This window comes from Pezoporus occidentalis, unplaced genomic scaffold (assembly GCF_034315485.1).
Source record: "Pezoporus occidentalis ecotype Australia unplaced genomic scaffold, CSIRO_AGI_Poc_V1 ctg10, whole genome shotgun sequence".
In the NCBI taxonomy this organism is placed as follows: domain Eukaryota; kingdom Metazoa; phylum Chordata; class Aves; order Psittaciformes; family Psittacidae; genus Pezoporus; species Pezoporus occidentalis.
The window spans coordinates 4,915,845-4,931,946 of NW_026912779.1; the positions used below are offsets into that span (position 1 = coordinate 4,915,845).

Sequence of the window (16,102 nt, forward strand, 5' to 3'; positions counted from 1 at the left end):
TCATACAATAGTCCAGGTCCGTAAGCAGAGCTCCTCAGCACAGCATGAACCCCGGTAGAGAACGTGTATAGGAATAGAAATGTCTCTCGTAAGCCTTACTAGGTTGGCCCCCATCATGTCCATTGTGCAAACTCACTGACAGGTGAGATGCCTGGGCTTAATTTCACCAATAATGGCACTGATCCATATATAAAATAATCAAACCACTCATGGCTTTGGTTTGTGCATTATGTGAACATCTAAAGGCTTTAAAAAGGGTACCACATAGATCTTGTACTCACCTGTAATTTCTGTCTTCTCTCAGATGCAGCTTTCATTGGAGTAGTGCAAGATACAAAATATGTCAGCCTTCCCTTATAGCTTTTCTAGAACTGAAATTCAACTGATTCAATCTCAGATCAGCAGTGGTGGCCCTTGTTCTCACTCAGCACTGTGGGCTATCAGCTCTTGGGCTGATTCCTGAAGCAGTTCACTGCGATAAGAAGTTCTTTAAGAATCAGTGGTGAATATTGGACTAAATTCAGCCACCCTTCACTTTGGCTGCAGATTCCCCTAGCACAGATGCTGGAGTTTATAATCCACATGTAATTTCCTCCTCTTCCATTTCTCCCTAGGAACAGAAGGGGAAACCAAACCAGGAAAGGACAGAAAGGACGGAGGAGACCTGCTTGTGCCCAGTACACTGACTGGCACTCTGACTCCTTCTCCAAGCCCTTCCTTCAGACTGCTGCCTGTCCTCAGGTAATTTGCATCACTTCCCCATCACTCAAATACAGTTAATCACAGCACTCATTCTGTAGCATTTACAAACCAATGGGTCAAAAATGGTACCTTGGAGCTAGGCACTTGAAATATTGCTTTTTAAGGCATATAATCCCAAATCCATGGCATGGGAAAACCAAGAGTTTCACAACAAAGCATGGAAAACCCTAACAACTATTAGCTCAAACCCTCCCTTTCAGGCCGCACCCAAAACCCAAGTGAGAGGCTAATGGACAAATCCTCCTCTGGCAGGGGGCCGATCAGCCAGAGCACCATTCACCCAGTCCCAACCTATTTCACACCAGGCAAAATCCCTGTGGGAACAGACAATTCATGGCACTGTACCTTTACTCATGACAGTACCAGCAGACAATTGCTAGCGTCTCGGTGTCTGGCCAAAGCGGATGGCAGACGGCTGTCTGAAGCTGGGACCTGGGAAAGTGGGGATAACATCAGGAAAAAACAAAAACATCTTACATACCTGCTACTCCCATCTCATCCCACTCTGGGGAGATGCCTGGTTGCTGTGGACTGAGTCAGTGCCTGCTCTTGTGGTCCTTCAGCACCCTGTGGAGCTACCGCGTGCTTGCAGACTTGGGGTTGTTGCCACGTCCTGTCCTATCTGCTGTTTGCGAGGACTTCACAGCCAACACTGAGTACCAGTGGCTTGGCTATTTCCACCTTGTTTTGGCTGTTTTAGCCTACCTATGTGAACGAACATGCAGCCTTCTCAGCGGGTCAGCAGGTCAGAATGGAGCAACAGCACCTACTTGGGAAGATTTGCTGGGTCCTTTGAAAAATATCCCCGGATTTTTATTGGATCTTAGGTTATCTGCCTGGATCTGGGCTTTGATTCTCCGCTCTATAGCTTTATCCCAGGCTGGCAAGGGTAGTGCCTTTCCCTCAGAGACCACAACTGACAGCTCTCAGGGAGAGGGAGGAATGGGGCAGTGGTTGCCTTGTGAGGGTGGGGAGAGGGAAAGGCTGTCTGAGGCCACTGTCTGCATGGGGGAGCTGCAGGGCTGGTGAGGATGATCAGCAAGCATCTTATTTCTCCTTCCCTGGGTTGCTTAACTCCAGCTGGAGGACCACCACTCCTTGCTCTTCCATTGCACCCTCCCTAGGTCCCAAATTCCTGGCTTTTTCCACCCAGCTATGCCACACCGACTCTACCCCAACCTCCCCACTGCTCCCCAGGCAAGTCCTGTCCCTTCAGCTGCAGCATGACATTTGCCTACGTGGCTTATAAATGTTGGCTCTTCATAAAAATACCAGCCTGCCCGCAGGGAATGAGGTGGAAGGTAGACCATGCTGAGGCCTTTTATTTCCTGCAAAGGTGTGTTTGCAAGATACTGGTGGAGAGCACTATGCAGATGCACAGAGACAGTATGCAGATGAGCGACACTGTGAAAGGCAGGGCCAGCTCCCCAGCTGGGGGAAAATGGGTTAGATCAAACACTCATGCAGATTTCCATCAGCTGTGGTGACAGTTAGGTAGGCTGGCCATTTTGCATGGATGGCTCACCTCTTTGCCAGCTGTAATAAACATGGGTGCCTGATGCCAACAGAGCTGGGCTGAGCTTCACCAATAGATGCATCTTCTTCCCCACCTGCTTCACTGGTGCAAGTGGCCTCATCTCTGCCAAGTAAATACATGAAGAGAAGCTAAGTGGGAATCTGGGTTGTACTCATGCTGAGAGCTGGCCAAAGAAGGGGAAAACATCAGTCTCAAAAGGGTTTTCAAGATTTGGACATCTGGCTTCATCTTTGACTATGCACAAACAGGATCTGCCAACTTGAATCAAGAAAATCAAGAGGAAGAAGAGCCTAGCCTTTAAAAGTCAGTGCTGCCATAGAATCGTACCATCAACTAGGTTGGAAAAGATCTCATGGCTAGAAAGTTCACGAAGCACATGGGAGAAAAAAGCTTAGTCTGAATCCATGACTTGAACACAAACCTACACCCCATAACCAAATATTGTGGGGTTCCTTTCTCGCTTGTTGTGCTAAAAAATTCTGGCTAGAATAGAAGAAAGTGAAATGCAAAACAAAGCTCTTAAAATAAATAAAATAATAACCTGCCAAAATTAAAGCTAAATTATGGAACTTCCACGTTCCTCCGCTGTGTGTGTTTTGTGTTTGAGAAAATTCATGTGAAGATTTCACCTATCTAGCTTTGGATGGTTTCATTATTAGCAGGCCACAAATGAATTAGGTGGATGATGCAAAAGTGACTGCCAATAAAATATTTACACCGTTTCTTCCTTCTGTGTGAAACATCTTTTATATCTATGCATAGACGTATATACTATAAATAATAGAAATGATGCTCATATTTTATAGTAGGGATGTAAACACTGGTCCCAACAGCAGTGGCAAATGAACCACTCACATTTTCTGATTGCATAATTTGCCTAGAGGATGGATACATAATTACACTATAATTAAGTATAATAAACAGAGAAAATGATTTGAGAAGGAAAAATTATCACAGCCTCAACCACATCATCCAGAAGCTCTCTTCTAATTAAGTTATTTTATTAAACAAAATGTTTTTAAGGTGGGTCCCCTTTGAAAATGTACATTATAGCCCATGTAATGCAATTTACTTTATAAGTAAAACATGGCTTGTGTATGGACAGATCATATCTGACAGGACTCATGAAATACGCAGCCACTGGGTCCAGTCCAGCCAGGTGCCGAGTCCCTCACGCCCCTGGTCCAAGGAGCAGACACTGCAGCAGCACATAAAGCAGCCTTTTATTTGTGCTCACTGATGGGCTCTTTTTATGTTGCTTGGGTTTGTTTTCTGATTTAAAGGGAGAAACGCAAGCAGGTAATTCTGGTGTTGTCATCCTGTAATGGTACAGTAGAGGCAAAGGCCAAGAAAAGAGGTAGCTCAAGCTAGCCCAAATACCTCATGCTATTTGGAGTTGAGTCTTAAAACACTATTCCCTTTCAAATGCTTTTACCCTCACTAATTCTGCTCAGTGCTTGGCAAGATGTGCAGGTGGAGCTGACTTTTATGTTACTGTCACTGAAGAAACCCACTGGTTTACAGGCTCAGGAAGACCACATAATCTGCTACCTCATGTGGCAAAGGCCATTGGACACCCTCCAGTTCATTGCTCTTAAGACTACAGCTCCCCCAGCCACTCAGGGACCACAGAAGCTATTACAGAAGCCTTGGAGCATTATTCTGAAGGAGCCTAGTGCTCATCATGTTCCCCCTCCCCACAAAAAGTCCAGCTTTAAGTTATAGCCATAAGATTTCTGTAGACATCTGCCTCATTTCCACATTTCTCTTCCTCTTGCTTGTGAGTACTTAGAGATTGTGATCAAGCCATCCCGTAGCCTCTCTTCTGTAAGCTCATTAAATCATGCTGCCCGATACAAATCTCTGCTGGTTTCCTGGCTCTTCAATGTTCTTTGGGAAGATTCCTGTGTATCAGTGACCTGTTTTCTTAGCTACTTACTCTCCTCTTCAGTTCCCAAGTCACTTGTAAAGTTTACTTGTAATGATTTAGGCTGTCTTTCAAGTCGCTGTGAAACCCAGCATATCCTTTGTAACACATCCCTTTGGAACCTGCTAGGGATGAGATCCAAGAATGGACTTACGTTCAGTGTAGGAGAAAGCATCCAAGTCCAAGGAAAAACTAGGGAAAGAAGAACTTGTGTCCTAAAATACCTGTTGTCCATAGCAGCACAAGGTTCAAAATGTTGAACATTATGTCATGAGAACACCTCCGAATGCTCCATGGAGATGCATTTCTCTAGCTCTCTCTACTGTATGCACAGTGTAGTGGGTAATGGAGAGAGCAGCCTGGTGATCGAGATGAATCCTCTTTGTTTAGAGCTTTCCACTCTTAAATGTTTGCAGACCTTTGAACCACAAAATGTTGTCAGTTATTGACGAGATGATTGATGTGTGTGGTTAATGCTTGCAGGGCGCCCCAGGCACAGCACATCACCATGGGTCTATATACTCCTGATGACTACTTCAGTTTCTCTCCTAATCTCATGTGTTTTCAGCTGTATAGTGACCTGATTTCAACTAGGAGCTTCCATGAACAATCACGTGGCAATCACAGACATTGTAAACTCAAGCCAAAGAGTCATTTTCAAATGCTTGGCAAACGCCAGACCACAGAAACTCAATGTGTCGTAAGATTCCACTTGGTCCCATAATCATGGGTGGGAAAAAAGAGGAGGATTATCCTTAGACCTCAAAGTGTTTTACAAAGGGAGACAAATGCTGCTATTCCCATTTATTGGATAGGGCAACGGCAAGTAGAGACTTGCACAAAGTCACCCAATTAATCAGCCAGAAAACTGCCACTGAAACCCATATTCTGGTCTAAACAGGTTCCCAGACTGCCCTCATCACTGCAATATCCGAGTACCCTCCAGTAGTATATTAAGAGTATTTGGGCATGTCTACACTGGCCGATGCAAACAGCTGCCTGCCAATCCAGCCCCCTTCTCAGCCAACTGGACAAAAGCCATCTCCAGACTGAAGCTGTGTAGCCACGTTAACACCATTCTGAGCCCAGATGTATGAACTCCACTGCCACAAGGGGTGAAAGCTCAACCCAGCACCACCACTCTAATTCAGCTGTTAGGCTGTCTCTGAATTAGATATACCTTTCTTTATTTTAAACCCCATTTCATCATCTATAGTTCCTCTCAGAGTATTTCCTCGTGTTTCAGTTCTTGCTAAGCCATGGAGACAGGGCACAAACATGCTGGTTATCTGGTTACAGCCCCATGGCAGCTTTGAAGAATGATCTGGAAGGTGACAATTTGAACAGGAATATTTGGATACACTGCATAAGGAAGAAAAATCTCCAAAATATATTAAGTCAGGAAAAGAGGAAAGAGAAGGAAAGCATCTCTTTAAACTCAAGATCTACTTGTCATGAGCAAGAGTACTAAAAAATCGGTAACTTAATAACCTGAAGGAAGAGTAGCTGTTATTACAGGGCATTGTACTGGCAAAGCTCCTATACATCACAACAATAATTCTCTCCAGACTTCTCTTCCCTCCCAAGGCATGAGGAAACACCAGTGCATTTAGCCTCAACCGCCTGGCAGGCAGCATCACTTCCTCGTGAGAGGCAGGGAGCTGACACAGCGAGGGGAAGGCTGTCCTTTGTGAGAGCTACAAAAGCCCCGTGTGACCCAGTAAGTCTGACATAGAGCTGAAGCAATGAGTCCTGCTCCAAGGAAGCTAAAAATTCCAAGGTGCTTTAAGAGCTCAGGACTACTCGTGCTCCTGAGGTTTAGAAATCCTTTGAGGGTTGCTATGTTCATGCCAACCACTCCTAGCTCTGGAAGTCCAGCTCTGCTCACCTTGATTTCACTTTCCTCCCATCAGCGTCTACTTCCACTGTCTTCTGGCCATGGGGCAAGGTGGGCTTTGATCTGGAGCTGCTCTCGCCTGGGTCTTGTGCTTCTGGATCCAAATCCCTGCTGGCAGGGATCTGGCTTCACCAGATCATCACCCTCTGCCTGGGGAAAACAAGGCAGCACGTAGGCAGCAGCGTTTCTTTGCTTCTTTGCACTTCTTGGACTTCTGTGCAAAGCCCCAGTGGGTGAACGTGTGCTTCATGCACATGCAGAAAGGGCACAGACACTGCTTGAAAAAGAACGGACCTGGTTAACTTGGCTACGATCATCCAGGAAGTTTGTGGCAGAGCTGCAAATAAAATCCAGACATTTTGCCTTTTGGGCCTGCGTCTTCACAACAACACTGTTCTTCCTCTGGGCATCTGGGCTTGTTGTCTTATCGGGATGCGCTGCTCAGCGTGGCTCCTTAAAGGGAAAGAGTGCTGGGAAAGCCACGCTTTAATCCAGCAGAGAAAATGACACCACCTACAGAGGAAAACCCTGTAGCTTTTTGCAATTATTGCCATGCATGTATATCTTTCCCTCCCTTTGTGATCTTTACCACTTCCTTACCATATGTAAAAGGCCTGATCCTGATGAAAATAGTCTTGGTTCCAGAAATGCCACTCAGACGATGTTGATTTACCTCCACAGAGGATGTGGGCCCAATGCTTTTGGCCAGATTTTTCTGCAAGCAGCCAGTCACATTTCTCTCTCCTCCACCCAGAAAGCTGGGGGAAGTCGTGCAGCAAGAACCTTGCTCTACTTCACCTGGCCCACCCAGGGAAGAGCTATTTCTGAATGGGCACGGAAACCCCAAGCTTTGTCCCTTTAATCTGACATCTCATGCGAGTTGCTAAGCCTAATGTTTAAATTGAAAAACACCAACCTGAAAATAGCACTAAAGGAAGCAGAGGATTTGAACAGCACTATATTTTTAAGATAGTCCTTCTGGAAAACACTGTATTTAAAAGCTGACCCTTTTACCATGAGGTTTCTGGAACTATAGAGCCATCCCAAGATTCCTGTGAGATAAGGCTTATAATTTGGAACTGAGTAATGGCACATAAACACAATTGGCTTTGTATTAAGAAGACATGTGTAATCATCCGGCAGTGTCATATTGCCCCCAGTGCAGAGTGGTTTGGGCCTGTTTGTGTTGGAAATTAAAGGTAAGTGCTACACGATGATGAAGGTGGCTCATCCTCCATACCTGACAGAGGGATGGTGTCTCAGGGTACAGATCTCCCTGGGGCTTTGGAGAAAACCCCCTCCTTTTGAGTATTTATGGTCTGCTGTCTCCCCTGCTTATGATTTAATATCTAAGCCCATAACTCAAAGTGTTTGGAAGGGCAGTTGTTGAGCTGTGATGGGCAGAGGTTGCACATTGCAACCTCCTCTTAACCGAAGTGACACAAACTCAAGATCTTTTTAACTTGAAGATCTCATTCCTTCATATTGATTTGACTTATTTCTACTAAAGGGCAAACCCAGGGAAACACAGGAGTTTCCGTGGTGGTTTTATGCCACGCACAAGTATGTGTAGGAGCCTTTCAGACCTCTTCGCACTCCCAGAGCAAGGACCAGATCTCTGGCTTGAGTCTTTTAATTTTCTTCCACTTTGTTGGCGTGAAGTCTGACAGCCAGGCAGATGTGACTGCCTTGATCTTTGGTGTGGATCTCCTGTTGCACTCTCTGTTTTTCCAAGCCTCAATAGGGGAAAGTGGAATTGCTGTCCAGAAACATTAATCACAGCATCTCAGATCTGTAAATTCTCATGAGTTTTCCCTCCTGGAGCACTGGAAGGCTTTGACCCATTTTCCAAAGTGGGTATAAAGCATATATACATAAGGAAAGCACACATACTTGTAGCATCTGCAAAAACATATGGTAGTTTCACATCCCACTAACCAGTTTCCTGGATTGAATACATATAAGTGCAGGCTTTGTGAGAACTAGCCTGTTATGAATGCTGGGTTTCTGACTCTCATCCCTTAACCGCAGTCCTTCCTTGACTTTGTGAGAGATACCATTTCCCTCTTAATTTGGCAAGTTAATGCACACAGTCCTTCTGGATACTTATTCTTGTGTTGCCCTCTTTTTGCAGGTGAAGCTACTCTATCAGGCTCCATTGACAATCTCTTCTCCCATCTGCCCGTCTTGCCATTGCATACAGAGGGGTTGCGTTATCTCTGCTTAATCCTGAATGGCAAAAAGCAACCATTTCCAGGAGCAGTAATTACACTTCAGATGTCTTGGGATTTTGCTGGGCAGCTAATCTACAGAGCAAATGTTTCCATCTAAATCTTTTGTTTTAATGAAAGACTGTTTTGCCAAAGGACCTGTTTTCCTTAAATAGACTATTTTTGAAGCAGAACATCTAGAACTTTTGGCTGTTGTTTCTGACAAGGATATCATTTTTCCTATCTTATCAACATTTTCTGTGCAAACATACCCACCTATCAGCATGTTTTCCCTTTTAGTAACCAACCTTCAGTCCAACGTGCCTTCTAGCACCAAAGCAATAAACCCTGAAGAATGGATGTAGATACGGAGAGACCCCCCTGCATCCTTCTATGCCTGTACTTGTGCCACTCCTCTTGTACATTAGTTTACACTCTTGGAAACTCCCAGAGAGGGAGACCCCAAAGCCCCTTTCTGCCCCATCAGTCCCGGCATCTCCTTCTCTTTATGGATAGAGCTTTCCTAAATTCTTACCTCCTCTGTTTTGCCCCAGATAAAGCCAACTCAGTCTTGTCTTTCCCCATGCAAACAGACCAGTGATCACTGTACCCTTTTACCACACTCATTTCACCTAGTGTCTTCCCATGTGAAGTCTCTCATAGCTGTCCTCAGTCTTCTCTAGACTAAACAATTCCAATTAAAAAAGAAAGAAAATTCCTTCCAGGTCACGTTTTTTGAAGCCTCTTATCAGTTCTTTTGCTCTCCTCCAGATTTCCTCCCGTGTTTTTACCTTCATATGGAGTATGGAACACAGACCTGTGGTCTGGGCCTCTCCAGCACCAGACTGATCTCCACACAAAAGGTGCTCTTGATACCTCAGCTAAAAACAAGTGTCTTTCTCGCCACAGATCACACGGTAGACTTAGATTTGAGCTTGCCCTCTACCAGCTCCTCCAGCACATTGCCAGTACCATGACCTGGTTCCTTACATGTGTTTTACTTACGCGCTTTCTTTTTCACGTAAGACTATTTCTAAAGTTTATTCAGAACATTTATTCAGAACTATCTGCCTCCCCTCCCAAAGCTGGGGTTTTCCCAACCTATTCTGTTGTTTTAACCTACTGTAAAGAGCCCTGTCTGCTCCACCAACCAAACTGTTAGTAGAGATTTAAATGAACCATGACCAGCACAGACTTCTGTTAATGGTCCTCTCACTTTGACAGTGAATCACGCATGCCTGATCTTCAAGGATATAATTCCAATCAATGGTTGAAAAGCAGCAATTATTTCTGTCAGATAGGCATCATTTCTGATACTAACAGCTGTCCAAGGGAGACCTGAAGCCAAGAGTGATACCAGTGAATAATAGACAAATACCTACTCATCACCTGTACTGGGTTGAGTACAGGCTTGAGTACCAAGCCCTGAAACTACACTCTCTCCTATTTTTTTATGAGAGGACAGCAGCAAAGCTGGATTATTCATAGTTCTGAAAGCAGGATGGGCACACCAGTATGCCCCTAAAGCCAAGATGATGAGCTAATCAACTTCGTATTGTTAGAAGAGTCCCCACCTACGCTTTCACACAAAAGGCTGATTAGCTCACAGGTATGCAAAACTCTGGGAGGATGCCATCTTTCATCGCTACCAGAAGATGTTTAATACATGTTGCCAACACTTAAGTGTTTGTGAGTGTGTATGTGTGTACACACATGCGCAGCCACTTGCTCTGGTCGCAGGAGCTGCTCACTGTGTTGCGCTAATCCGCCGTGCCAGGGCACAGCCCTGTGCTGGGCATAGCTTCACTGCTTTGCGCTCAGCTGCAGCAGACAGGAGCGCAGGGGATACAGCCTTCACAGCCCAAAGGAGCCAGATTTTAACAGGCTTGTCCTGCTTCCAGTGGCAGTGCCTGTGACAGGAACAGTCATAGGACGGGAGAGGGTGTCACCATGGAGAGCAAGGAGGTGATGTTTCACCTTTCTTGTGATGTCCTGGTGAAAGGAAAGCTAAAAGCACTCCACCGTCTAAATCACTGATGGAAACACTGAGTCTGAGTGCACTAAAACATGCTCATCCCACGTACCAGTGTGCTCCATAAAGGAAGGTCAAACACGGAGCAGACTGTAAGGACACATAGCAGCAAAATACTGCTTAGGCTGGTTGGTGTGATTCCCATTACAAACCAGGGGTGATGATGTAAAGTATTAGCTCCACATCATTGTTCAGCCTGGAGAAGAAGTTCTCCGAGGACATGTTATTATAGTCTTCCGATACGTAAAGGGGGCCAACAAGAAATCCAGAGAGGGACTTTTTACAAGGGCATATAGGGACAGGAAAAGGGGGAAGAAACCCTCCCTACTATCAGTAGTCAGTAATATATTTGCTGTCTTCTAATGGTGTACCTTATCTCATGTGTATAGGAAATAACCTCCTCTCACTGTCTTTTTCTGCCCTCTTCTTCCATGCTCCTTGCTGAAGATTTGCAGGACATCAGGAGTTCCCTATGCTCCCCATTAGCTTAACAGTTATCTGGAAAAGAATGTGACAAAAAAAAGGCATGCATTGAAATGTGCTTTGACAAATATATAACAATATATGTTTCCCAAGGTATTTTCAATTTTCTGACTATAGTGTGTGAGCAGGAGAAGGCGTAGGAATGCATCACAAAAATGTCTGTTTGCAAATAGAAAAGCTTTCTTTAATCTTGCTTATACAGGGGGATATACTGCTCTTTTAGTATAGAGGATTTTTCCATCTGGGCTACCTGCATTCTAAGGACTGAAGATGCTGAGGGTGTCCCATCTGCATAACCTCTTCCCTGGGATGCAAGCAATGAGGGTTGGTTCATGGTGAGCAAATGAAGCCCTTAAGGAACTGAGTATGAATTCATGCCCTGCAGCTTGTGGGGAGAAATTATCCTGGGATAACTTTGGTCTATTGCTGACAAAAAATAACTGGCTAAATCCCAAATGATTCTACCCCTGTTACAGTTATACCAGTTGGACTCCAGCACAGCCCCTTCACCCAGTGGGAGCTTCCAGCCCAGCTATGACCTCTCCATTGCTGGCTGCTGTTTGCAGCACCCCACATCAAGAGAGGCAAAGAAGGAGTTTGTGGAGGCAGGCAGCTCCCATCACTTCCTCTGGCAAGTGCCTGTACTTAATGCAGAGGGGTTTTACTTCATGGAAGTCTTTGCACCAAGTGACTTTGTCCTAAGCACTGCACTGCCTCGGTTATCGCCCGCGCAAACATTCCCTTCAGATCAACATACCGGCTGGGCCAGAAATCACACAATTGATGTTTTGGTTTCCACTGCCTTATCTAAATCCAGTTACTGCTCAAAATGAGACTAAGTCAACAGACTTAATTGAATGAAAAGGCTGTGAGACAACCTAGAGATTTGTGGCTGTGTATGTCCGTGCAGGAGTTAATCACTAAGCAAACACTGCGCAACAAACAGAGCTGGGCTGAGCAGGATCGGTTTTAATGTGGCCTGGAAGCTCCCAACACGCTGGGGTTGCACGAGGCATTGTTGGGGGATTTAACAGCATCGCAAACAAGGTCCTGCCATGGAGAAAAGCTGGGGATGGACAATGGAGCAAGCCGTGAACAAACACTTCTGCTTGCTGCCTAGATTAGGAGATAGCAGAGAGCCTGTAGGAATGGCCAAAAATAACTGCTCCCCTGTAATTGCTGCTGCCCGGATATGTGAAATAGCCCTGCTGGCACCCAGCAGAGAGGTGCTTGATGGCCTTAGCTTACCTGTGGGGCGGCAGCTGCCAAACTCTGGATGTGCCCAGTTCCCAGCTGTTGCAGACATCACAGGTCTTTCCCAGCTGTGCAGCTATTCCTGGCTCTGCAGCTCCAGAGAGAAAGGTATGACTGAAATATGTGGGAATGGCCACACTGGGTCACACCACTGCTTCACCTCACCTCTCTCCCTGTCTCCAGCGCAGGCCATGAGCAGACTGTTAGGAAAGATCATTGAAACCTGTGTAAGATCATAACTAGGACCTAGTTCCCGCTGTGACAGTGCTGCACAAAGCTTCTCCAGAGCTGCAGGACTAAAAAGTCAAAGACTTACTGTGCAGTTGCAATTTGCCCTGGCAAAATCTGTGCCTCTCCTTTCTACCGTCTGCTCACTTCAGAGGCCCTGTGTGGGTACATGGGGCAGCTGCTCTATAGGAAGGCTGCAGAGGGAACGCTCAGGTTCATGCCAATGGTTCATCTTAGCCATTGCAAGAAAGGAGGCTGAGGCTGCAAACCTAAGATAGTCATTAAATATCTTCTAATACGAGATGACTCACATACTTTCCTGGCTGGTAGGACTCCATCAGGTGATGGAGAACCTGAATCAGGTTCTTCTGTAGGCAGCAAAAGCCTTTCAAACATCTAAAGGTGCCTTTGCCGTGAGCGGTATAAAGACAGACCCTTGCCGTTTCAGCTGGGGTTTGAACATGATTTTGGCTGGGAAAACTCACCCCATGCCACAGAGGGACACCACGCCTTGCACAGGCCACCCACTTGCACACTAGCCTGGGGCCAGGACATCTGGCTGTAAAAATGCAATTGTGGTGGTGTCCCCTAAAGAAAGGAGGGCACTGAACTTGGGTACATCCTTCCTCCTTAGGGGAGGACGCAGACACCACTGGTACATTTGCAACCCATTTGACAGCTCTTGCCCTTTGTACAAGCAGACAGGACAACTCCTGTAGCAAAGCCAGGAAAGATGATGAGCTTTGTGATCAGGTGCTGCATGGCCAGAGCCCTACGCAACGTCAAAAGGAACTGCTGTTGAATGCCCAGGTTTCAGGATACAACAATAACACATAACCCTATATTTCATTCCTTTAACAAAGTGCTGAATACGCAAAGGCTCTTTTCCCAGCTTCTGTCTCCGTCTTGGAAGCTGGGGAACAGCCGAGTGTGTAATTATTTTCAGATGCCATCCACTTTATTGATTATCTGAGTGGGATGCGCAAGTAAGGGCAGCTAATGCCAGGAGCAGAGCTCGAAGGAAGCTCGCTCCCTTTTGGGAAAAGCTGAAATCAAACCACCAGATGAATGGGTCGTTGAAAACAGGCTGGAATATATTCCCTGTAGTCATTCCGAAAGTTCAAGGGCAGGGGAAAAGAGAGAAGACAAAAAGAAAGCAGCCGTGTCTGTGTTCACGAAACTTCTAATATCTGAAAGTGCTTAAAAAAAACCAGACAAGTGCTTTTCTTTTCATACAATCATGGAAAAACACACTAAGCTTTTGACTCAATGGTTTTGTTTTTCCAGCAAGTCCCTTCCAGGTTCCACGCGCCATCTCCGAGTCACGTCTGCTGGGTGAGCTTCGAGCTAACAGAGGCTTTAGGAGAGCTCGCTGTGATTTTGCCACACAAAGTTTCAAGTATCGGCTTGCTGGAAGTGCAGCCGAGAGGGAGGAGGGAAGGGAAGTGGCGTGAGCTTTGCCAACACACCTGCACAAGCTTTGGGCTCTCCTGGACAATCTGTGTGCTAATGATGTATAACCTGCAGAGCCTGGCAAGGCGCTCGCTGAAGACTATAACAGACAGGCTGTGCATGCCTCTGATTTCTAATTGCTTAAAACAAGTAATAACACCCCCCATCACCCCCCCAACCCTGTGTTGTAGGTAAATGCTTAGGATAGAAACTGAGATGCGTTCGGCTGGGAAGAGCTTCTACCAAGGTAAGGAACAAATGACAGTTTAATTACGGTATTTTACGTCTATGTAATTCCTCCTCTAAAGCAAAAGGGAGGAAAAAGCTGAACGTCATTTCAGCTCCCATGTTCTGCTAATTTTGCTTTTGACTATTAGAGATGCAGCTGGATCCTATTTCTAATCCACTTTCAAATTTGCTTGAATTCAAATCCCAGATCACTGCTGTGTTTTCAAGTTGAAGTGTGCGTAGTAGCCAAGGTTTATATGGCAATTTCTGGAGTTATGGAATGATGAGCTCCAACAGAGGAAAGTGTGTTGTATGCCTGAGTCCTGGGGAAAAGAAAAAAGGTTGGCATCAGTATTATTTGGAATTAGAGCTCACTTGTAGAATAAATAGCCTTGAAGTTAATACAGGGCTACATTTGGTTCCACCCACTGGAACTGGTCGGTATGGAAGAGCAAAGGCTGCCATGGTGGAGAGGTAGGAATGGAAGTGCTATTTAGTTAGAAAACCTGATTATTTCTGAACTCTCACCTGAAATTTAAAAGTTCCCCTGTTAGTTTGAGGCTTATTTTAATAACAAATTCCCTTCCTGACTAAAATAGCACGGTAAGACTGCCCTTGCTTTGAAATACCTGTGCTTTCTCCATTGCTACCTGAATGCGTCTAAAAGCTGGCATTTCTGTTTATGTCTAAATCCAACAGCATGGGCTTGCTCGACTTTGCACCTGGAAAACACCATAACTCACACGGAGTTATGAATCCTTATATTCCCTGGGCTTTCCTATCTGCCATGACAATTCCCAGCCACTGCCAGGTGAAGCCAGCCAGCCAGTATTTATGGAAAATGAACAGACTAATCATTTCCAATAGCGGGACACGATGATGATATAATTGCAACAGTTTTCGTTGACATCCAAGCGGACGGATCCGAGCCAGAAATGGGAATATGGGCTCCACCCATCTACCACCCAAATGTAAACAAGCCAGCATGGTTAAAAAGAGGACTAGAAGACAGGGCTCAGGCGTTCTCCTTCAGCTGTGTTATGCTATGATTGCCAAGTTGCCACACAACCTTCCTGCCAGGCCATTTATCCAGCCATAAACTGACCCTTACCTCACACCAAAAAGTTGAGCTGCTTCTTTCAGTATCAGCTTCTTTTTAAACGGGGCTAAAAGCACTTTATTGAGAGATTATGTTTTGAAGATTGGGTGTTGTAGGGTCACAAATTAAACCTGTTAAGTACCTAAAATCCAGCTCAGCCTTAGCCATGACTGGCACTGTTGTAGCATGCACATGTTACTACCAGCATGGATAAGGGAACACCTGCAAAAGGGAGGGAAGTGGGTATGAATACAGCTGGAGATGAGGTGAATAAGACTGATAGCTTCTTACAAAAGACTGGGAGCGGTTCTTTGGCTGATGGATGATTGAAAATCCAGAGGTGGATTGTGAGGAGCTTGATGTGATGTCACAGGAAACCAGGGTAAGTCTTTGGTTGAAATAACTGGCAAAATAGTCCTGGATGCTGAGCAAAAGTTTACAGTAGCTTTGTGAACTATTAGCCCCTTTCAGAGCAGAGTTTCTCACAGGAGATTGACAGAGTGTTTTCTTTCAGCAATAATAGAGTCACTCCCATTCCAATGTGAGGATTTCTCTCATTAACAGAGAGAACAAAGCTATTCATGTTTGGGGAAGCGTGGTCCTGAGAAGAGCCTTGAACTTACCCTTATAACTCACTTCCTTGCCTCTCCCCAAGTTGGCCTAAATTCAACTAAATTAAACTATTCCCCAAATTACATTTCCAATAAATTCACAACCCTGAATGAAAACAGCATCTGCTGTTTGTTGATGCATCTTCGCATGCAGTGGTCAATCCATTCCTCCTGACTCCATCGCCAAGAACAAACGGTGCTGTTCACCTTCAAGTCCTAATTCCTAAACAGGAGGCCAGCCTGAGTATAGCTTGGGTCTGCATCTCTGGATATAACAAACCTCCTCGAACAGGCTGGTTAAAAGGAGGAAGCTCTTGTGGAGGTTGGAGCAGTTTATACTAGTGAGGGTCTGGCCTGTAAGGACTTGCACCTGCGGTATAAG

The 16,102-nt window shown here is 45.4% G+C and overlaps 1 long non-coding RNA gene across 1 annotated transcript in view; it reads right to left on the bottom strand.

Annotated features, from left to right (window-relative positions):
* Positions 1 to 281: 281 nt before the first annotated feature.
* Positions 282 to 16,102, bottom strand: part of LOC134159355 (uncharacterized) — a 29,892-nt gene continuing 14,071 nt past the window's right edge. Inside the window, exons 4-7 of the long non-coding RNA XR_009963120.1 lie at positions 10,737 to 10,863; positions 2,288 to 2,462; positions 1,108 to 1,194; positions 282 to 371 (exon numbers count right to left, since the gene is read on the bottom strand). This is a non-coding gene — a long non-coding RNA (uncharacterized LOC134159355). The remainder of the gene's footprint in view (positions 372 to 1,107; positions 1,195 to 2,287; positions 2,463 to 10,736; positions 10,864 to 16,102) is intronic.